The sequence below is a fragment of the Ictidomys tridecemlineatus genome, chromosome 6, assembly GCF_052094955.1.
Source record: "Ictidomys tridecemlineatus isolate mIctTri1 chromosome 6, mIctTri1.hap1, whole genome shotgun sequence".
Classification (NCBI taxonomy): Eukaryota; Metazoa; Chordata; class Mammalia; order Rodentia; family Sciuridae; genus Ictidomys; species Ictidomys tridecemlineatus.
The window spans coordinates 96837308-96860922 of NC_135482.1; the positions used below are offsets into that span (position 1 = coordinate 96837308).

Consider the following 23615-nt stretch of genomic DNA (forward strand, 5'->3'; position numbering starts at 1 on the left):
TCTTTCCACCATCTTTCCTGCCTTCATACCCACTCCTCTCCTGTCCCTCCCCTTTGTCCAAAGCTCCTTCCTTCTTCCTACAGCCCGCCACCCCTCCCTTTGGATCAGCAACCACTTATCAGAGAGGACTTTCAGCCTTTGGTTTTTGGGGATAGCTTACTTCATTTAGCATGATATTCTCCAACTCCGTCGATTTACCTGCAAATGCCATAATTTTATTCTCTTTTAAGGCTGGGTAATATTCCATTGGGTATAAATACCACATTTTAAAAAAAATCCATTCATCTATTGGAGTCTAGCTATTTTGAATTATATTTCCACTTATTTCTTACAAGCTTACTATTGTCCCGGCAATAGTCAATACTCTTCTAACACTTGGCAAAGCTTTGGGGTCTGGCTGGGACTAAGGGAGCGCTGACGATCTAATCCTGACAATTTCTTGCACCTGCGAGAACAGCTGCCAGGGGCTGGGACGCGAGGTGGCGCTGTTGCGTCGTAGCCTGACTCTGGGTTCACCTGAACTGGCGTCTCCATTGCACCTGCCCCTGTCACATTCGCCCGAGTAGGAAATGAGGAGGCAGCTCGGCAACAAGTCCAGCTGTGACAGTTTCACCAGAGGTTTCCTGCTGGTTGGTGTGTGGTGAGCGTGGGAAACCTCAGCGCCCTCAGACTTCCCTTTGTGGGGAGCCCGCCCCGGCTCCATCCTTGGCCGGCAGCCACGCCCCACGGTGGGAAGGAGAAACTGGAAAGCGTTTCCTTGAGCCTGGCACACCTTGCTCAGCCTGAACCGGTCATTTTTCACTCCCCTGACTGGGCCAGTTCCATCCGAAACCAGACTGACCGGAGGAGGGACACGGTAGCGAACGGGGTTTTTTGGGGTTTGAGGGAGGAAGGGGGTCAGCAATGATGCAGCTAAGGGTGGACTTTGAGGTTGGGAAAGAGACCAGGGGAGGAAGCTGCGAGTGGAATGGTTAATCCCCAGGTGAATTAACCTGTATTTCTTCAGAACAAGCATCTTTCGGCTTTTGGCTTCTGTGTTTTTATAAGACTAAACCTGTGTCAGCAGCAGGAAGTAAACCCTGGGACAAGAGGTCTCTCTCTATCCCCAGACAGGCAGGAGATGGAAGGAAGGAGGGAGATGAGGGTACAGAAAATCCTTGTCGGAGGACTGCACAATTGTTCAGATGAATGCCTCGGCTTCAGCGTCCTCCTCTGTGAAGCATGATACTGAAATGACCCCACAGGGTAGTGGTGATATTTGAATGAGATAATATCTGTAACCATGTTTATAAACTGTACAGTGTGAGCTGCTGTTCTCCTTAACCAAATCTGCTTCTTAACCCCTTTTGCCTCTTTTTCTTTTTCCCCACCAATTACTCGACCTCATTCCTATTTTGTCTCCTTTGTTTCTCTTGCATTTGTGTGATTTTTTAACTTCCTTCTCTAATGAATCCTCTCCCCATCTGAGTTTTTCATAGATTTCAGACCACACTTTCTCTCCCCCCCCCCCCCCCCGCAGAGAGAGCCACTCATAGTTGTGGAAATAAAGCAGTTCAGCCCTTATACTGTGCAGCACACAAACTGAAAAGCACTTGCCAGCAAGCACAGCTTTGTGCTGCCTACCTAGCATCCCGCCACGAGAATCTCCACTCAGAGCCAGCCAGAGATCATGTATTTCAATGAAGCATCCTGAAGTGTTTGTTTCAGTGAAAATCATACACTTTTTCTTCAGCACCTCCCTTACTGTGTGAGTTTGTTAGGACTGCTGTAGCAAAGGATCACGAAACCAGGTGGCTTGAACAATTGAAATTAATGTTTCAACTTTTGGAAGCTAGAAGTTCAAAATTAAGGTGTTGGCAGGATCGGTTGATTCTGAGGGATATGCAAAGGGGTTTTATTTCAGGCCCCTTTCTTTGGTTTGTAGAAGCTGTCTTCATATTCTATGGTGTTCTCCCCCTGTATTTGTCTGTCTCTGAATTTACCCTTTTTGTATGAACATCTGTCATAAGGGATTAGAACCCACTGTACCTACCTCATTTTATCTTGATTTTCTTTTTAAAGACCCTGTCTTCAAATAAGGTCACATTTATGGGGTCCTGGGTGTTAGAACTTCAATATAGGAATGAGAGGGGCACCATTCAACCCATAACAGTGAGTAGGTCTTTAAGTATGTACATGCTCAAAGGTAGTTAGACTTCTTTAATTGTCTTCTGTAGACACTTACCCCACCTTCCCAAGCTGCTCATGTGCTCCGGGCTTCCATAGGCAGTTATGATTCTGCAGCTTTCTCAACTTTTGTTTTAAGTTGAGTATATCCCTTTTCTATGGCTGCTGTAGCAAATTACCACAAAAGTAATGGCTTAAAACAACACCACTGTTTTATTTTATAGTCATAGAGGTCAGAGTTCAGACAAGGGTAGGCAGGTCTATGTTCTCCAGATTGAACTCTGGAGGCTCCAGGGAGAACCAGTTTCCTGGCTGCCTTGCTGGTGTCCAAAGGTTACTGGCTCTTTTTTTTTTTTTTTTTTTTAGCTCCTGCTCCCTTCCTCCATCTTCAAAGCCAGGAATGGCCTGCTGACTCTCACATTCCTTCACACTGACCCTTTTTTCTTCCTCTTGTACTTGTAAATGTCCTTGCAATTACATTGATAATAACTGGATAATCCAAGATAACCTCCTCTGCTAAGGTTAGTTTATTAATCTCATCTATATCTTTAATTTTCTCTTGTTATTTTAAGCCTATTGAAAACAAATGCTTTCCCTGGGGACAGGAAGAAGAGCAGGTGGTGGGGGGAATGCTGGGGATCAATATTGGCCAAATTATATTGTTAAATTGTGTGCCTGTATAAATATGTAACAACAAATTGCATCTTTATGTACAACTATAATGCACCAATTAAAAAAAAAGTGGAGAGAGAAAAGCAAAAACCAAAAACCAAAAAAACTGATGCTTTCATCAGTTCCAGAAATGAAAACAGACACCTTGAGAATGGCATTAATCTGCCTGTTGTACCTGTCCTGTCTCTGAAGGTTTGTCCTTCATTGGGTTTTACTCTGGGGTTTGGTATTTTACCTGCTGCTACGTTGCTCCCTTTTAAAAAGAAGAAAAACAACACTCACCCTAAAGACAGAATGAAAAATGTGTCTTTATCAGACAGAAGCAGGGTACCCTAATACTCATTGGATAGCACATTAAAAGCTATTTTGTTGTTGTTGTTGTTGTTGGTTTTTGGATATCGGGGATTGAACTCAGGGGCACTCACTGCTGAGCCATATCCTCAGCCCTATTTTGTATTTTATTTAGAGACAGGATCTCACTGAATTGCTTAGCACCTCGCTTTTTGCTCAGGCTGGCTTTGAACTTGTGATCCTCCTGCCTCATCCTCCAGAGTCGCTGGGATTTCAGGTGTGCGCCACTGCACCTGGCTTAAAACTGCTCTTTCTATATTTGGCATTGCAGTTTAATCCTTTATGCCCAGTTCATTTCTTTTCTTTTCTTTTTTTTTTTTTTAAAGAGAGAGTGAGAGAGGAGAGAGAGAGAATTTTTAATATTTATTTTTAGTTCTCGGCGGACACAACATCTTTGTTGGTATGTGGTGCTGAGGATCGAACCCGGGCCGCACGCTTGCCAGGCGAGCGCGCTACCGCTTGAGCCACATCCCCAGCCCCCAGTTCATTTCTATAGGTTATTTTACTATAAAAACTTCTTTTAGATCCAATGCTACTTTTTTTTTCCAGATCGTCATTCTGTTTATTTGCTTCAAACTTACAGCACTTAAGCATTTTATCCTTGAACAGAATGATGAATAATTCCTTTTTTAAAAAATTATTTATTTTATTCATTTTAGTTGTTGATGAACCTTTATTTTTTATTTATATGTGGTGCTGGGAATCGAACACAGCACCTCACACATTCAAGGCAAGTGCTCTACCACTGAGCCACAATCCGAGCCCCTGAATAATTCCTTTTTAAAGTTATACAAGAAATACCAAATTAATAAAGTATATGCTTTTATAGGTGGATTTACATTTTTATTCAACAGGCATATGAATTCTGATATGTGCCGGACACTATTTTAGGTGCTGGGGAAACAGTGATGAAAAAAATAGCCAAAGCCCCTAAACTCTTCCCATGAAAGTTTAATGCTTTTTCTTCTAACATCAATACTTCAATTTTGTCTTCCCCACCAGCCTAGGTTTAGCTGGTTTGTTTCCCCAACATACTTTCTGAATTTAGAACTGGCCACTGCTCTGTGTCTGCTTCTAGGCTGTGCTAATGGGAGAACCTAAAGAAGATGACTAATGAGGGATCTAAAGAAAAAATTACTGTCTGGTAGGAAAGAAACACAATAATAGACAAATTTAGTATTAAGTATTGAATAAATAAATTGAGAAGTAAATGTGTTTTACTAGTAGATCATGTCCTAGGCAGTTTCTAATTAGAAAAATAAAGAAAGTAAAAGTGAATGAATTTGCACAAAAGTAAAGTTGCTAATTACGCAGACATCAGTGTAGAATGGATAGAGTCCTGACCTGAATCCGGGGGCCTGAAATCTGTTTTTAAGTTCTGGCATTGTATTTGTGACCAGAGAGCAAGGCTTTGGCTCAGTGGTCTTTGGTTGTTTTATAATGTTTTCCTCTTAGAAAATGAAGGTAGAGGTACTGTGAAATATCCAGGGATCCTTTCGGCTTTGAAAAAAGGAGTATTCTATTATTTAACAACTCAGAATTTCATAATAATGGGGAGATGAGTTAGATAGTCACCTCTGGATAAGGAAAGGAACACTAAGAATGAATGATGTTCTTTTTTTTTTTTTTAAAGAGAGAGAGAGAGAGCGAGAATTTATTTTTTTAATATTTATTTTTTAGTTTTCGGCGGACACAACATCTTTGTTTGTATGTGGTGCTGAGGATCCAACCGGGGTCTCACGCATGCCAGGCCAGCATGCTTACGCTTGAGCCACATCCCCAGCACATGAATGATGTTCTTATCCACTTCCTGACTTATAATCTCATTCCCTGAAGTAGCCTATTACTCTCTCAGCTCAGAGAAGCCTTCTCCAGCAGTTTCCTTCCCTATAATGTCAGCTGAGTTAGGCACTAGAGAGTCCAGCTATATCATGATGTCAATACCATTTTCTTTATTTTTTTCTCCATTTCTTTCATTTATTCTTTTTTTTTTTTAAGAATTTTTTAATATTTATTTTTCAGTTTTTGGCAGACACAACATCTTTGTTTGTATGTGGTGCTGAGGATCGAACCCGGGCCGCACGCATGCCAGGCGAGCGCGCTACCGCTTGAGCCACATCCCCAGCCCTCATTTATTCTTTATTGTATAAAAACCTTATACCACTTTGTATGGTGGAATCTGCAGGGAACAGGAAAATTTCCTGGTACATACTCTGCTTAGCTACTACTAGGCTCTTTTATATTCCAACTTCTGAACATTGTCTCCCCTGAAACTTGATCTGTTTTTTCACTTGACCACATCCCCAGTAACTCCACCCCCCCCCCCACATCTTAGAAATTTGTTTTACTTAGGTATACATGACAGCAGAATGCATTTCAATTCATTGTACACAAATAGAGCACAACATTTCACTTCTCTGGTTGTACACAATGTAGAGTCACACCATTCATGCAATCATATATGTACCTAGGGTAATGATGTCCATCTCATTCTAGTGTCTTTCCTACCCCATGCCCCCTCCCCTTCCCACCCTCCTCTTTGCCCAATCCAAAGTTCCTCCATTCTTCCTATCCCCCACCCCCATAATGGATCAGCATTCACTAATTAGAGAAAACATTCTGCCTTTGCTTTTTTGAGGATTGGCTTACTTTTTGCTTAGTATGATATTCTCTAACTCCATCCATTTATGTGAAAATGCCATATTTTATTTTTTTAATGCTGAGTAATATTCTATTATATATATACAACAGTTTTTTTTTATCCATTCATCTATTAAAGGGCATCTAGGTTGTTTCCACAATTTAGCTATTGTGAATTGTGCTGCTATAAACATTGATGTGACTGTGTTACTATAATATGCTGATTTTAAGTCCTTTGGGTATAGATCAAGGAGTGGGCTAGTTTGGTCAAATGGTGATTCTATTCCAAGTTTTCTGAGGAATCTTCATACTGCTTTCCAAAGTGGTTGCACCAATTTGCAGTCCCACCAGCAATGTATGAGTGTACCTTTTCCCCACATCCTCACCAACATATATTGTTACTTGTATTCTTGATAAATGCCATTTTGACTGTTGCCAAGGGCCAATGTCTTGGCTTGGCACCAGAATCACAAGGCACTCACAGCTTTGTAGGTTCAAACAGCAATTCTTTATTCCAGCTCTCACACTGCCTCCACACAGGTCCAGGGGCAAACGCGTTCTGCCGTCTGCCTGCACAATTCACCTACTCCACGAGGCTCTCTCCAAATCCCATTTTAATCTCACGAGAACTCAATGGGAACAAGCAGCAGGAACACCCTAATCCCAGCAATAATCTTCAACTTCCAACTTCCCTAAAACCCATTATCTTAAACTGGCAATGCCTTAAACTCAAGGAGCTGGTTACTTCCTCAAACCTGATCAGCTCTAAACCCGAATCCGCCTTGGTCCTTGAGCAAGGTCACCTTATTAAAGCATGCATGCAATGTTCCATCAAATGTCCTCTAAGCAGCATGGGGTACGCTTGGCAAGGAAATTTCGATGCGTCATTCCTACTTGGTAATGGCCCTCAGCATCTCCCCCCTTCTGATTAATTAAACAACAAGCAATGTGGCTTAGGACCGTGCCTGGTAGGTTGTCCAATTCAACATATGGTTCTTACCCGTCATCGGATGAACTGACCTCTAGGCGTCAGTCCCCTGTCTTAGGTTGAATCCACTGCAATCAGATCAACCCGTCGCTGACTACCGGTCCAGCATTCAGCCATGCTTGTGGATAGGCCTAAGCACCAGTGGGGGGGTGAGGTTCTTGCCTCACCTCTGTTGGCCCCCAAATTTAACCTTGGTGCCAGTGGGGGGGTGAGGTTCTTGCCTCACCTCTGTTGGCCCCCAAATTTTAGACCATCACTAGTAGAAGGGAGGAAGATACAGAAATGCCACAACACCAAGCCAATTGACGGCTCCTTTGGAAAAATTGCATCACTGGTGACACCATCAGCAAAGATGTCAGCATTACCACAATTAACATGGGGTGCGCTGGCAAGGAAATTGCATCACTGGTGACACCATCAGCAAAAATATGCCAGCAGTACCACAATTCGCTGCACCAGACGATAGTTCACAATGCATGCAACTGATATATAGTCCAGGCAAGTTCTGCAGGCAGTTCAAATCGGAGGAGTCTATCAATATGTCCATTTCCTCCCAAAGTAAATCAAGTCCTTGATTGAGCATTACTTGTTGAGTTATATTCATTGATGCATCAGTTTATACAGTTTACTGTGGTAGCTATCATAGAAGCTGTAGTTTGGTTTTCTTTGTCTTCACCGGCACTGGGATGGAGATGGGAATTCTGGCAATGATGTTAAAGAGACATTATCCTGAACAGAATTATTAAATATGATGAAAAGGAAAAGTGAAAGTAAACAAACAGATCTGTTAATCACCTTTAAAAACAATAGTAAGCAAACAGATCTATTAACCACCTTTGAAAACAATCATTAACAGCTGTTTACCTAATTAGATTAAACCACTTAAATCACGTGAATAAAAAAAAAATTCGGATCCATTTTTTCATGAGCGCTCCTCATATAAAAATATGGACATACACACATACTGACATGCAACACAAAACAGGGCACACATAACATACAACATACAAGACAATAATAACGGCCTTGTAGCTTTACCTAGGTAAAATCTCCATTGCAATGTTTAAAAACTCCACAGTCAAAAAATAAAACACAGTCAAAAAACAAAACTGATCAGAAAAACATTAACCTAGGTTTGTATGAGCTCAAAAAATAAAATAGAACTATGATGTGGGAAAAATGCAATAATAAAATAGATATTGAAAAAAAAGGCACCGTGGTTAATCACTGTCGCAGATGTAAGAATAGCCAAGCTGGAGCTCTGGATTTCAGCTGTTATGGATTTCAGTCAAATCATCTTCTTTTTCTGTAGAAATTGTTTTGGTTAACCTCTCTGGAATCCAAATCGGCTGCTGTTCTCCCTGTGGGAACACACAAACAGAACCCCGACTCCAGACAATAACTGGGTCGGGAGCTTTCCAATGTCCTGTTAGAATATCTTTCCAAAGTACCTTAGGCTTATGTACATTTTTTGGATATATATGTCTTTCCGCAGCATTAAGTCCTGATGAATCCAAATTTAAAAAGTTTAGAGTAAAAAGGGTTATTTTAAGTTTATCTTTGGGGGATAAATACCCCTTTAAGATCCTTTTAAATTTAAGTCTTTCAAAAGCATTTTGCCTTAGTTTTTAGAATTACTTTAATCCTTTTAATTTTTAGATGTGGTTTTAAACCATAGTTGTCTTAGCCTTTTGTATTTTCTATCTGAAATACCTTTACTTGACATTTTCAACCATTTTTTATCTTATTTCTATCTTCTACTTTTCTTCTAAGGTTTTTATATTTACCCTTAGTTGCTTTTTTTTCTCTCCTAGTTTTCTTTTGTTTCCTATTTTGTGGGTTTAAAATTCTTGTCTTTCTACATCTTTTTTATCTTCCTATATCTTTTTTATCTTTCTACATCTTCTCTCTCTCTCTTTTACCTTCCTGTACTTCTGTTTTTGAAGTTTTCCACTTCAAATTTTTAATCTTCTTTATCTAAATATCTTTTATCTTATTATCTTCCCATTTTCATGTTTTTTTTCTCCATCATGAAGGCATCTTAACCACCTTCAATTTAACCTTTTAAAGTCTTTTACAACTTATTTAGACATTTACAACCTTTTACTTTACCACACAAAGATTATCTCATCTCCCTCTTTTTAGTTTAATAAGTATATTTTAATAGTTAATAGTTTGATAAGTAAAGCAATCTTTTATCCACCATGAAGGTATCTCGACCACCTTCAATTTAACCTTTTAAAGCCTTTCAATTATCATCTATACTGTACTTTTAAATGTACTTTTTCTCCACCTACAGCTTTATTCTTTTAAACGAGGCTTAGATTCTGTATAAATCGCTTTAATATTAGTTTACATGGCTGCCCTTCAACCAAAGGCTCTTTTTTACTCCATTGAGAAGCTTTGTCTCAATCTGCCATGTACAAATACCTTTTTCTTCTTTCTACCTTTCTCAAGCTTTTAAATTAAGTCTAGTTTCCACAAAATCTTTTTAAATGGCATTTACAACTTTTTACCACACAGAGATTATCTCATCTAGAAACATTTCTTTAACCTTTAACCTTTTATATTAAAATATATTTCCACATCTAGAACCTTTTTATATCCCTTTTTTAACCGTTAATGCTTTTTATAAATTCACATTCTGAAACAACCCTTATAAAATTACTCCACTTTAATAAGATGAAATATTTTCATGTTTTCTAAGGTACTATTATACTGTAATTGAAACCCAACTGAAACTTCTTATACTCTCTGTATATAAATTACACATGAGAGAATCTTAACACTTAGTAACCTTGTTTAGCAAAGACACAGACCAAAGCAATATTAAACTTTTTTTCCATTTACCAATTTATGAAAACACACATAATGTTTAAATATATTACCTTATGGAACTTAATAAGTAAAGAGTACTTGATTTCATATTTAGTGGTTGATATTTTAACACTTTAGCTTTGTAAATTAATCAGATGTCTGTAAAAACCAAGATCTTAGACAAGTATAGTAAACAGAATTAGCCATCTCTTTCTTGTTGAAGAAAAATCCTTCTACAGGATACCATGATGGTCCCATTGATATACTTAATAACTCATCTTTAAAAAGCCATGGGCTACATTTTTGTACTGTATCAACATATGCCCTAGTTTTTCTTGGTCTTACTGGGGTGCCTCCTTCCTCTAACAATCTCTCTTCCTCAGAGGCGAACAAATTCAAACCTTGAGTCAACCATTTTCCCCAGTTTGCCTGAGAAAGTTCTAGGAACAGGCAACTTGAAATAAAAACAAAATAAATCAAAACAAGAACACGTTGTTTTTTGAAATGGTCACCCATTTTTTTGCTCTCCTTCAGGATCGAGCAAATTCACTTACCCCCAAGCTTCAGACATCCCAAGTACGGGCCACCATAATGCCAAGGGCCAATGTCTTGGCTTGGCACCAGAATCACAAGGCACTCACAGCTTTGTAGGTTCAAACAGCAATTCTTTATTCCAGCTCTCACACCGCCTCCACACAGGTCCAGGGGCAAACGCGTTCTGCCGTCTGCCTGCACAATTCACCTACTCCACGAGGCTCTCTCCAAATCCCATTTTAATCTCACGAGAACTCAATGGGAACAAGCAGCAGGAACACCCTAATCCCAGCAATAATCTTCAACTTCCAACTTCCCTAAAACCCATTATCTTAAACTGGCAATGCCTTAAACTCAAGGAGCCGGTTACTTCCTCAAACCTGATCAGCTCTAAACCCGAATCCGCCTTGGTCCTTGAGCAAGGTCACCTTATTAAAGCATGCATGCAATGTTCCATCAAATGTCCTCTAAGCAGCATGGGGTACGCTTGGCAAGGAAATTTCGATGCGTCATTCCTACTTGGTAATGGCCCTCAGCAGACTGTTTTTTTTTAAAGAGAGAGAGAGAGAGAGAGAGAATTTTTTAATATTTATTTTTTAGTTCTCGGTGGACATAACATCTTTGTTTGTATGTGGTGCTGAGGATCGAACCCCGGCCGCATGCATGCCAGGCGAGCGCGCTATGGCTTGAGCCACATCCCCAGCCCTCTTAGAGTTGTTTTGATTTGCATTTCTCTAATTGCTAGAGATGTTGAACATTTTTTCATATATTGGTTGATTGATTGTATATCTTCTGTGAAATGTCTACTCACTTCTTTAGCCCACTTAGTGCTAAGTTTTTTGAGTTCTTTGTATATTCTGGAAATTAGTGCTCTATTTGATGTGCATGTGGTAAAGATATTCTCCCACTCTGTCAGCTCTCTCTTCACATCACTGATTATCTCTTTTGCTGAGAAGAAGTTTTTAGTTTGAATCCATCCCATTTATTGATTCTTAATTTTACTTCTTGCACTTTAGGAGTCTTGTTAAGGAAGTAGGGGTCTAATCTGACATGATGAAGATTTTCTCCAGCCCTTTATATATATATATATATATTTTTTTTCATTTTTTATTTTTATTTTTTATTTTTATTTTTTTATTGGTTGTTCACAACATTACAAAGCTCTTGACATATCATATTTCATACATTAGATTGAAGTGGGTTATGAACTCCCAATTTTTACCCCAACTTTATATATTTTTTTAAATTTTGAGATAGGCTCTCACTAGGTTGCTTACAGCCTTCCTAAGTTGCTGAGTCTGCCGTTGAACCTGAAATTCTTCTGCCTCAGCCTCACAATCAGCTGGGATTACAGGCATGTACCACCACATCTGGCTGTGATTTCAGTTTTTAGACGTGTAATTTTAAACTTTTGTGTCTACAATTATAGGCTAAAAATGGAAAGGAAATCTTCTTTAATTTTTCTAAGCCATGTTAAGTGGCCCCCCAACCCTTACATATTTAAGCGTGTTTCTTCACATTGTCAGATAATAGGATACATAGAAATATAGTTCTATTTATAAAATTGTGTTCTAAATGCAAATTATTATATGTATGTAATTCTAGGTTAAATTAGAATTCTGGTAAGAACATTTAGTATTATTTCTGTTGCTCTAAAGGAATACCTGAGACTGGATAACTTATACAAAATATTTGTTTATAAAAACTCATGGTTCTGGAGGTTGGCAGTCCAAGATCAGAGAGATGCATTTGGTGAAAGCCTTGAGCTCTGGGAGGGTAAGTGGGTATATGCGAAAGGTAAAAAGTGAGGGATAGCTTCTCTTTACAATAACCTGTTTGTCTTAGCTAATTTTGTCCTGTGAGAAAGGCATTTCTCCCCTTTAATGACTTACTCCCTTCTTAAAGTTCCCACCACTACTCAATACCATTACATTGGGAATCAAATTTTAAGATGCATTTCAGAGGGGACAAACCATATTCAAACCATATCAGACACATAGTAGTAGATGCTAAAGGTTTAAGGGAACTAATGTTTCAAAGTGTACACAGTAGAAGTAGAAAAATCTCAATAAAACACATATAAGCCAGGCATGATGTCACTTACCTGTAATCTCAGTGACTTGGGAGTCTGAGACAGGAGGATTCCCAAGTTCATAGCTAGTCTGGGCAACTTAGTAAGACCTTGTCTCAAAATAAAAAATAAAAAGGGCAGGGGATGTAGCTCAGTGGTAGAGTGTTCTTGGGTCCAGCCCACTTGGGAAAACCAAAACTGGAACAACAACAACAAAACGCATAATATTCACATTTGAAAACAAGTGCTTTCTGCAAAAGCTTTGAAGTTATTAGCTTTAGCTATGCACTCAGATGTTGAATGATTTACTGCATTGTTGGATAAATGCACGGTGTTATACTGAATAACCCCAGAAGACATTATTATATTCATATTGTACTACCAACTAAACTGAAAAACATTTGCCAGAGACAACAATTGGGGTTTAGAGAAGTGTCTCAAGCACTTTTCTATTTTTCAGACAATCATAAGCTATCAGCATCCATTGTATATCAATGCTGCCCTTAGTTTATATCAGCAAAATTGGCTTAAGATCCATTTTTCCAAAGTCCTTCTTAAGTCACATTGGGCTGGTTTGGCCCCAACAGGCAGAGCTCCCAGCTGACCTTCACCTACGTGCTCTCTGAGTCTTCTTCAGCCTATGCTGCCTTTGGCTAAAACAACAGGAATACATTTGTTTGTCCTAATAGAAATGGCATGCTTGGCTTGTGGTTTAATGGGAAGGGAGCAAAGGGAATACTGACAATCTGTGTTGATTATCTTGTTTTTATCAGATTCACAGTGAGGTTGCACACATCCAGTCTGGTCTGAAGTCATATGGCTGCTCTGCTTCCTGCCTCTGCATCTTGCCTCACAGGTCACAATGTCTGATCCCTTTAACCTTCCTTGAGGCTCATACCTTGGAGGAGCAGAGTATTCACTAGAGTATTCTTAAAGCCCCAACAATGGAAACACAACCATGATATACATTCAATATGTGGGACAGAGGTTTTCAGAGAATAATTTCAGACACATGCATATCCCAAAGTCCCAGTAGGCAGAAGACTCTGTTAAAGTATATGCACATGATGAACTCTAAGAAGTACAATCTTCCTTCTCATTCTCATCCCTACAAATTTGGCTGAATAGACAAAAGATTAAATATCCAGTCAGCCTTATGAATGGGAAATGGTAGCAGAAGGAGAACCATGTGGAGATTCAGAACCCAGAATGCTAGTTTTAGCTTAAGGGCTAATCAACTCTAAGAACTAGGATCTTCCTCCTCATTCTCTGGAATGTAAGCACTGTGCTTCAGTGTCCTCAGTAATGGGAGGTTAGGGGTTTTTTTGGTCTGGTTTAAAAGGGATTTTTTTTTTTCCTTTAGTGCTAGGGGTTGAACCCAAGAGCCTTCTACTATTGAGCTACACCCCCAGCCCCTTTTACTTTTTATTTTGAAACAGAATCTCACTAAGTTGCTCAGGCTGGTCTTCAATTTGTAATCCTCCTGCCTCAGCCTCCCACATTGCTGGGATTACAGGCATGTGCTTCCATGCCCCACTCCAAATGGCTCTTATTGTTGTGCATATTTAGAATTCTGTGGCATTTTTGAAGCATATACTGCTTTTCATAATGTGAAATCTTCCTTTAGAAGGAATATTAAGAAATGGATAGCAGGGTTACTCTTTTTTTCTTGTTTCTTTGTTTCTTTAGCAGGAGGTGTGACTATAGGGCATAGAAAATATGAGGTGGTTGTTACATTTGCATTGTACAGATGGAATGGCTTTCTGACACTGAGAGTTGAGCTGATGTGTTTGAATTAATTCTTGAAGCCCACACAGCTCCCATGACCCTAAGTGACCTTGACTTCCTTGTCTTTCTTTTCCACACTCCTGATCCATACTTAAGGATAGTCTAATGATAGGTTCATAATCAGGTAGTCTCACATCTCCTGATGAGATCTCTGTTTTATTTTCTATATTCAGGCAAGTCACTTTTTCATTTAAATTTTATTTTCTAAACATCCGTGAGTTATTCTGAATGATTTTCTACTACAAAAAAAAAATGAAGATAATTTTGAAGAATATTACAATTTTGTAGGGTTGGGAGGAAGAAATAAAGATAAACCAATTGTGTTTTATAATTATCCACACACTCCCTTCTTTAGCAACACACTTATCCCTTTAAGCTGCTTTTCTTGGGCCAATATTAAAGTGGATTATTTTAAATATACTGAATTAATAATGACTAGGAAATAGAAGCAGGCTAACTTTAAAATAAAAGTAGGAGCTTAGGTTATCTAGATAACATATTTGTTGGTATCAGCAAGGCCACAAATGTTGACAGGTTATGGATTTATAGATATTTAGATAGTGTGTTATGCAAACTACTCCCCAAAAGAAATTCTTTGAACCCTGGTGTAGAATTCTCCATGCTAGATTTGGTGTATTTTCATACATGAAGTATAGATTTAGCATCAATATTGGGGCCACATCTTTGTGAACTTTTATTAACACTTTAATCAAACATACTTTGGGTTGCTTAGGAAACACTAGTTTGTGTGTGGGATAAATAGAGGTATTCATGTTGGTGAAAGTTGTGTATGTGAATACTTTGGACACCTCTCTGGTCCCACCAATTCATGGCAACCAGAGAAATTTAGATCATATTAGGACTGTCAGAACAAATGAACTGGGTTGGGGATGTGGCTCAAGCGGTAGCGCGCTCGCCTGGCATGCGTGCGGCCCGGTTCGATCCTCAGCACCACATACCAATAAAGATGTTGTGTCCGCCAATAACTAACTAATTAAATAAATATTAAAATTAAAAAAAAAAGAAAAAATGAACTGCGTTCTGATACCAAGAGAGTTATAGATCATTGTGCCTTAGACTCCATTAGGAGAAAGAGCACTAACACCCTAATATTACACCATGGTAATCAAATAGATAGCATTTCTGGCTAGTCTCTAAGAGGTCATAATTGCCAAAATTATTCTGGGACTGATTCATTGAGACATGGACCATTCTGTTGTTTCATCAAATCACATAAGAATTCTGGTTTAACCTTTTGAGGCTATGGAACTGTCAGTGTTATCATCAGCCACAACTACATGAGACCCATATACTGGAAACTGTAACACTTCCTTGAAAGAAACTAAAAGGGTGCTTAAATAAAAGGGAAAACATCCTGTGTTCTTAGGTAAGGAAGACTTGAAATTGCTAAGATGACAGTATTCTTTTTTTTAATATTTGTTTTTTAGTGTTAGGTGGAAACAATATCTTTATTTTATTTTTTTATGTGGTGCTGAGAATCAAACCCAGTGCCTCACGCATGCTAGGCAAGCGCACTATCACTTGAGCCACATCCCCAGCCCCTAAGATGACAGAATTCTTCAAATTGATCTACACATGCAGCACAATTTCCTTCGAAACTCCAGCTGTTTTGTTTTTGTTTTCAGAAATGGTCAAGCTGATCTTAAAATTCATATGAACTCAAAATAGCCCAAACAATTTTCAAAAAGAAAAAGTGGAGGACTTAAACTAATTGACTTAAAAACTTAATATATAGCTGTAGTAAACAAGACTGTAGGTCAATAGAAGGGAAGCGTAGGTTGAAGTAAACTTTAACATTTATGACTAATTGTTTTGGTGCTAAAAGCAATTCATTAGGGAAAGAAGAATCTTTTTAACAAATTGTGCTGGATATCTACCTGCAAAAAATGAATTTGAATCTGTTCCTCATACTCTATGCAAAAATTAATACAAAAGGGATCGAAGACTTGAATGTAACAGCTAAAACTATAAAGTTCTTAGAAGAAAACATAGGTATAAATCTTCATGATATTGATGTTTAGATACGACATCAAAAGCCCAAGCAACCCAAGACAAAATTGCCAAAACTTTGAAGGATATTATCAAAAGTGAGAAGACCACATGCATAATGGAATAAAATATTGCAAATAATATGTCTAGCTAGGCATGGTGGCACACACCTCTAATCCCAGTGGTTGGGAGGCTGAGGCAGGAGGATTAAAAGCTCAAAGCCAGTCTCAGCAACTTAATGAGGCCCTAAGTAACTTAGTGAAACCCGGCCTTAAAATAAAAAATAAAAAGGTATGGGGATGTAGGTCAGTGGTAAAACACACCTGGATTTTATCCCCAGTACTGAAAAATAAACAAACAAAACAAAACGAAACAGCAACAGCAACACAAAACAAACAGAAAAAGCAAATAATATGTCTAATAAGGGTAGAGAAGGTCACTTAGAACTCAACAATAAAAAGACAAGTAGCCAGATTTAAAAATGAGCAAATGATTTGAATGGACATTACTCAAAGAAGATATACAAATGGCCAATGAACACATGAAAAGATGCTCAGCATTATTAATCATCAGACTACACGCAAATCAGAACCACAATGAGATACAATTTTACACTATCCACTAGGGCTATAAAAAAAAAAGTGTGTTGAGGATGTGGAGAAACTAGACCCATTTTGAATTGCTGTTAGAAATGTGAAATGATGCAATCACTGGAAAATAACTGGTAGTTCCTCAAATTTAAATATAAAGTTATCACATCAGTACTTCCACTTTTGTGTGGAATTATAATTCCAAATAGAAATGAGAATTTATATTCACATAAAACTTGTATGTGAATGTTCATAGCAATACTGCTCTTAGTGGTGAAAAGTGAAAACGATTCATGTGTCTATCAACTGATAAATGGAAAAACAAAATCTGATGTTTTCACACATTATAATATTATTTAGCTTCAGAAAGAAATGAAGTTCTGGCGGAGCATGGTCCTGCACATCGTTAATCCCAGGTACTGGGGAGCCTGGGGCAGAAAGATCGCAAGTTTGAGGCTAGCCTCAGCAATTTAGCAAGGCCTTAAGCAACTTAATGAGATCCTGTCTCAAAATCAATCAAACAAATAAATAAATAATTAAATAGGTTTGGAAATGATGCTCCATGTCAAAACACCCCAGGGTTCAATTCCCAGTATGGGGGAAAAAAAGAAAATTACAAAAGAAAAGAAACGACAATAGAGAGTGACTGCTACTGGGTAGGAGGTAGAAATATCTTTTGGGGGGTGATGAAAATATCCTAAAATGAGGTAGTGGTAATGGTTGCATACCTTTGTGAACATAATAAAGACTACTAAATTGTATACTTTAAAATGGTGACTTTTATGGTATGTGAATTATATCTCATTTAATAAACAAAATCATATTTAATGTTATTCTAATTTAAAAAAAAAGAAGTGCTTTTGAGGATCTACTAGAGAGATAGTTCAGTATAGTACAAATTTTAAGGACATGGACTCAAGTGCCAAATGACTTGGTTTAGAATCCCATCTTTACTGCTTAAAAATGGTGTGATGTGGAACAAAGTATAAGCTCTCTGTGCCACAGTTTCTTTTCTTTTTCTTTTTTATTGATTAAAAAAAAAGAATAACAGTGGAATGCATTACACTTCTTATTACACATATATACCACAATTTTTTAATCTCTGTTTAATATAAAGTATATTGACACCCAATTTGTGTCTTCATACATGTACTTTGGATAATGATGTCCATCACATTCCACCATCCTTGCTAATCCCTTGCCCCCTCTCTTTCCCTCCCACCCCTCTGCCCTATCTGGAATTCATCTATTCCTCCCATGCTCCCCCTCCCTACCCCACTATGAGTCAGCCTCCTTATATCAGAGAAAACATTCAGCATTTGTTTTTTTTGTGGGGGGATTGGCTAATTTCACTTAGCATTATTTTCTTCAATGCCATCCATTTACCTGCAAATGCCATGATTTTATTCTCTTTTATTGTGGAGTAAAATTCCATTGTGTATATATGCCACGTATTATTTTTATCCATTCATCCACTGAAGGGCATCTGGGTTGGCTCCATACTTTAGCTATTGTGAATTGTGCTGCTATAAACATTGATGTGGCTGTGTCCCTGTAGTATGCTGTTTTTAAGTCCTTTGGATATAGATCCAGGAGAGGGATAGCTGGTCCAATGGTGGTTCCATTCCCAGATTTTCAAGGAATCTCCATACTGCTTCCCATATCGGTTGCACCAATTTGCAGTCCCACCAATAATGTATGAGTGTACCTTTTTCCCCACATCCTCTCCAACACTTATTGTTGTTTTTCTTCATGATAGCTGCCATTCTGACTGGAGTGAGATGATATCTTAGAGTAGTTTTGATTTGCATTTCTCTAAGTGCTAGAGATGCTGAGCATTCTTTTATATATTTGTTGATTGATTATATATCTTCTTCTGAGAAGTGTCTGTTCAGGTCCTTGGCCCATTTGGGTTATTTGTTTTTTTGGTGTTTAGCTTTTTGAGTTTTTTTTTTTTTTTTTTTTTAGAGAGAGAGAGAGAGGGAGAATTTTTTAAATATTTATTTTGTAGCTTTCGGCAGACACAACATCTTTCTTTGTATGTGGTGCTGAGGATCGAACCCGGGCCACAAGCATGCCAGGCGAGCGCGCTATGGCTTGAGCCACATCCCCAGCCCTGGAGCTGTTTTTTTGATTGAGATGTTTTTAGTCTTTTACTCCAAAATGTAAAGTTGAATCCACCTTTTTAGGGTTATTTATTTATTATTTTTCTCTTTCTACATTTTTTATTGGTGCATTATGGTTCTACATAATGATGAGATTTCTTGTTACATATTTATACATGCACACAATGTAAGAATATGATTTGACCAAGATCACTTCCCAGCATTTTCCCCCCTCCATCTCTGCCTCCCAGCCCCCAGATTCCTTTCTTCTACTGATTACCCTTTACTTTTCATGAGATCCCTGCCCCTTTACTTTTTCTTTTTTCTCTCTACTCTCCATGTATGAGAGGAAACATATGCCCCCTGACCCTCTGAGTTTGGCTTATTTTACTTAACATAATGGTCTCAAGTTCCACCCATTTTCTTGCAAATTACACAATTTCAAATTTTTATAGCTAAATAAAATTCCATTGTGTATGTATGTGTATGTGTGTGTGTGTGTGTGTGTGTGTGTGTATAACTTTTTTTTTATCCATTCATCCATTAATGGACACCGAGGCTGTTTCCATAGTTTGGCTATTGTGAAATGTGCTACTGTGGGTATGCATGTATCACTGTAGTATGATGACTTTAATTCTTTAGGATAAATACTAAATAGTGATATAGCTGGGTCATTTGGTTGTCCACACCTAATCTTTGAGGAACTTCCATACTGATTTCCATAGTGTGTGTATTAATTTACAACCAACAATGTAAAAGTGTTCACTTTTCTCATATCCTCTCTAGCATTTATTACTTTTATATTTGATGACTGTCATTATGACTGGTGTGAGATGAAATCTCAGTGTAGTTTTATTTGCATTTCCTTAATTGCTAATGATGTTGAATATTTCATCATTTATTTGTTGGCTATTTATATATTCTATTGAAAAGCATCTGTTTAATTTATTTGCCCATTTATTAGTTGGATTATTTGATTTTTTGATACAAAGTTTTTTTTGAGCTCTTTATATATTCTAGATATTAATCCTCTGTCAGAAGATTAGCTAGCAAAGATTTTCTTCCATTCTGTAGGTTCTGTCTTCATATTCTTAATTTTTTTGTTGTATAGAAGCTTTTTAATGTGATGCCATCCCATTCATTAACTTTGGGCATTATTTTCTGAGCTTTAAGGGTTCTATTGAAAAAGTCATTACCTGTGCCTATTTGCTGGAGTGTCGACTCTACGTTTTTCTTCTAGAAGTTGTATGCTTTCTAGCTTTCTATTCTAAATCCTAGATCTTGATACACTTTGAATTGATTTTTTTTTAGTACCAGGATTGAATCCAGGGTCACTTAGACACTAAGCCATGTCCCTAGACCTTTTTAATATTTTATTTAGAGACAGGGTCTTGCTGAGTTGCTTGGTGCCTGGCTAAGTTGCTGAGACTAGCTTTGAACTCTAAATCCTCCTGCCTCAGCCTCCTGAGCAGGTGTTAAGTTGATTTTTGTGCAGGTGAGAGATAAGGATCTGGAGTCATTCTACATATGGAAAACCAGTTTTCCAGCACCATTTGTTAAAAGACTCTCCTTTCTCCAACATATATTTTTAGCTTCTTTATCAAGGAAAAGATGATATATCTGTGTGAGTTTTTCTAGGTGTCTTCTCTTCTGTACCATTGGTCTCTGTGATGGTTTTATGCTGTTACTATTCAGTTTTTTTTTTCCTATATCTCTGTAGTATAATTTTAAGTCAGGTATTGTGATGCCTTTGGCATTGCTTTTTTTCATTTAGAATTGCTTTTGTTGTTTCGGGTCTTTTACTCTCCAAGTTAATTTTTTTTTTTTTGGTTGTTCTAATTCTGTGAAGAATACCATTGGTATTTTGATGGGGATTACATTGAATTTGTATTTTTCTTTTGGTAATATGGCCTCTTTAACAATATTAATTCTGTCTATCCATAAATGTGGGGCATCTTTCTATCTTCTTGTGTCTTAATTATTTCTTCAATGTTCTATATTTTTCATTGTAAAGTTCTTTCATCTCTTTGGTTAGATTTATTCTTAGGTACTTCTTTTCTGAGGCTGTTATTAATGGGATTGTTTTCCTGATATCTTTGTCAGCAAATTTATTATTGGTACACAGGAAAGCTATTAATTTTTGTATGTTTCTTTCTGGTTTCTTGGATACTCCCATGAGATATCAATAAATAATGATAATGCCTTGCATTTTTATTTCTTTTTATATTTTTCATAAGGTCTCACATACAACCCTCTGACAAAGGTATTGTTTTGGTTAGGGTCACACAGGATGCCAAGGACTCAGGGTCATAGCTGAGGCCTCATGACTTCTTTGCCAATTTCAGGAGAGAACTCTTCTTTTTTATCTTATATCTTTTCTAGAACTTTCTATTGATAAATAATCCTGATGAGGAAAACATGAATTATAGGACAGAAGGCAGTTGAAGCCAAGGTGAAAATTAAGACCAGAGGCTTGTCCTATTGTAGATCACACAGTTACAAATATAGCATTATTTAAAGTTTATTTGATCTCAGATTTTTTCCAAAGTGCACATCATATATCACCTCTCTTTAGATTCATTCATCTTTGTCTTCCTAAAAATTATAAGTGATAATATAAAAGAGGAGAAAAAGTATGGCCAATAGATAGTGATGAGTACAGTGTTGAAATTCTCTAAAACACCAAAGCTTTGACTGTTTAATAGACCCGCCAATCATTTACTGCAGAAAAAAAAGTTTAACTTCTTAAAGCAGAGTTCTTCAGAAAAGACAGGAGTGGTATATGTATATGTGGAGGAGCAGGGATAGAAAAAGAGAGAAGGTAATTCTACTTTGGATTTCTGAAATACTTTTATTCTAAAACTTTAAAGTACTTTCTCTCATTTGTCTAGTCAGAATGCCCTGGATTATGTGCTGCAGGATTATGATTTATTGTCTATATAATCTATAGATTAGAAATAAAAATCCAGAAGAGATAAGTTTGCCCCAAATTACATAGAAAAATGAGAGGGAAGTCAGGAGAGAGAGAGAGAGAGAGAGTGGGAGGGAGAGGGAGAAAGAATACACTAGATTGATGGTTGCCAATGTAAAATCTTATCCATTAAATTAGATCCTCATGCATGTCCTCTTCATTAATTAAGAAAGGGAGATAACTAGGGTTTAAAGCAGCATTCCCAACTTGGTTGCATATTGGAATTACCTTGGAGTCTTTAAATAAATATTAATATTCAATTCTCATTCCCAGAAAATTTGATTCTGATTTAATTTATTCGAGATATATCCTAGACAATGGAATTTATTTATTTATTTATTTTTGTTCTAATTAGTTATACATGACATCAGAATGCATTTTGACACATTGCACACAAATGGAACATAACTTCTCATTCCTCTAGCTCTACATGATACAAAGTCACACTGGTCACCAATTATACGTGTATATAGGGTCATAATGTCTGTCTCATTTCACCATCCTACCCCCATATCACCTTCCCTCCCCTCAGATTCCTCTGCCCAATAAAGTTCATCCATTTTTCCCTAGCTTCCCTCCCGATATTATTTGAACCAACATCGGCTTAGAGAAAACATTTGGCCTTTGTTTTTTTGGGGGGATTGGCTTATTTCACTTAGCATGATATTTTCTAGCTCCACCCATTTACCTACAAATGCCATAATTTCATTCTTCTTTAAGGATGAGTAATATTCCATTGTGTAGATATACCATATTTTCTTTTTCCATTCATCAGTTGAAGGGCATCTAAGTTGCTTCCATAGTTTAGCTATTGTGAATTGAGCTACTATAAACATTGATGTGGCTATATCACTGTAATATGCTGATTTTAAGTCCTTTGGGCATAGACTGAGGAGTGGGATAGCTGGGTGAAATGATTTGCTGCAAGTTTACATTAAACTTAGACATCAGGAAATAGTTCTCTCATTCCTGTGTCAAAAACAGAAATATGAGTATTCTAGTAGTGATATTATGTTATGATATTGATGTTGCAGAGAATGAAGGTCTTACCCAAAGGAGAATAGTAATAATGATAATAGTAATTATTGTAGAAGAATAGTAATAATGAGAATAGTAATTATTATAGAATTATTTTTATAATTATTAAAGGAATAATTAGTAACAGCTTGTATTTACTATATATGGTAAACCAGGTATTATTCCAAATGCCTTATGTATGTGAAATTATTTAATTCTTTAAATGGGTCTTTGAATTCGATAATATTGTAAACCATGTTTAACAAATGGGAAAACTAAGGGATAGGAGAGATTTAAGTAATTTGCTTTAGAGCACACAGCTAATTAGTGGTAAAATGGGTATATTTGATTTCAAAATGGCTATGCTATGCTTCTGAGACCTGTAACAAAATTGAAAGGGGACTGAAGCCTAGGAATATGCATAATAAATATGTTTGTCATGATATTTACAAAAGACCACAAAGAAAGAATTGTTGGGAAACAGTATCTTTTGCGTGCATATAGGTTCAGGCAGGGGAGATACAGGACAAAGGCAGGTGACAGAGGTTGGTCCTGCTGCTTTGCTCCAGTGTGATGTATTAAGATAGCAAGCAAGTTGTAATAGAATAACAAACTTCTACTTAGGCAAATACCATACACAGTACACCCACGCGCACACCTGTACACAATCTTGTTTCATTAATATCTCCACATACTTCTTCCCTTAATTCTTGGAATCATTTTGAAGCAGATTTGTATGTTTACAAAAAAAAAAAAAGAAAGAAAGAAAGAAAAAGAAAAGAAGTGTGTAATAATTTTTTATGTGTTCAGGAATATTTTCCATTTAAAATCACTGTTTTTATTTGTCTATAAATTGTGATCATTGTGATTCTTTTCTATGTCTTATTATAAGCTT

General features: G+C 37.3%; 1 protein-coding gene across 2 annotated transcripts in view; it reads left to right on the forward strand.

Moving 5' to 3' along the window:
• The first annotated feature begins 530 nt into the window (after positions 1-530).
• Styk1 (serine/threonine/tyrosine kinase 1) overlaps positions 531-23615 on the forward strand; it is a 53686-nt gene continuing 30601 nt past the window's right edge. The window contains exon 1 of one of the 2 annotated variants that reach the window (XM_078015244.1): positions 531-856. The gene's annotated coding sequence lies outside the window, so the exon portion shown is untranslated. Of the gene's footprint in view, positions 857-2534; positions 2688-23615 lie in introns of those variants that run through there. The other variant, XM_078015246.1, reaches the window with a different exon arrangement.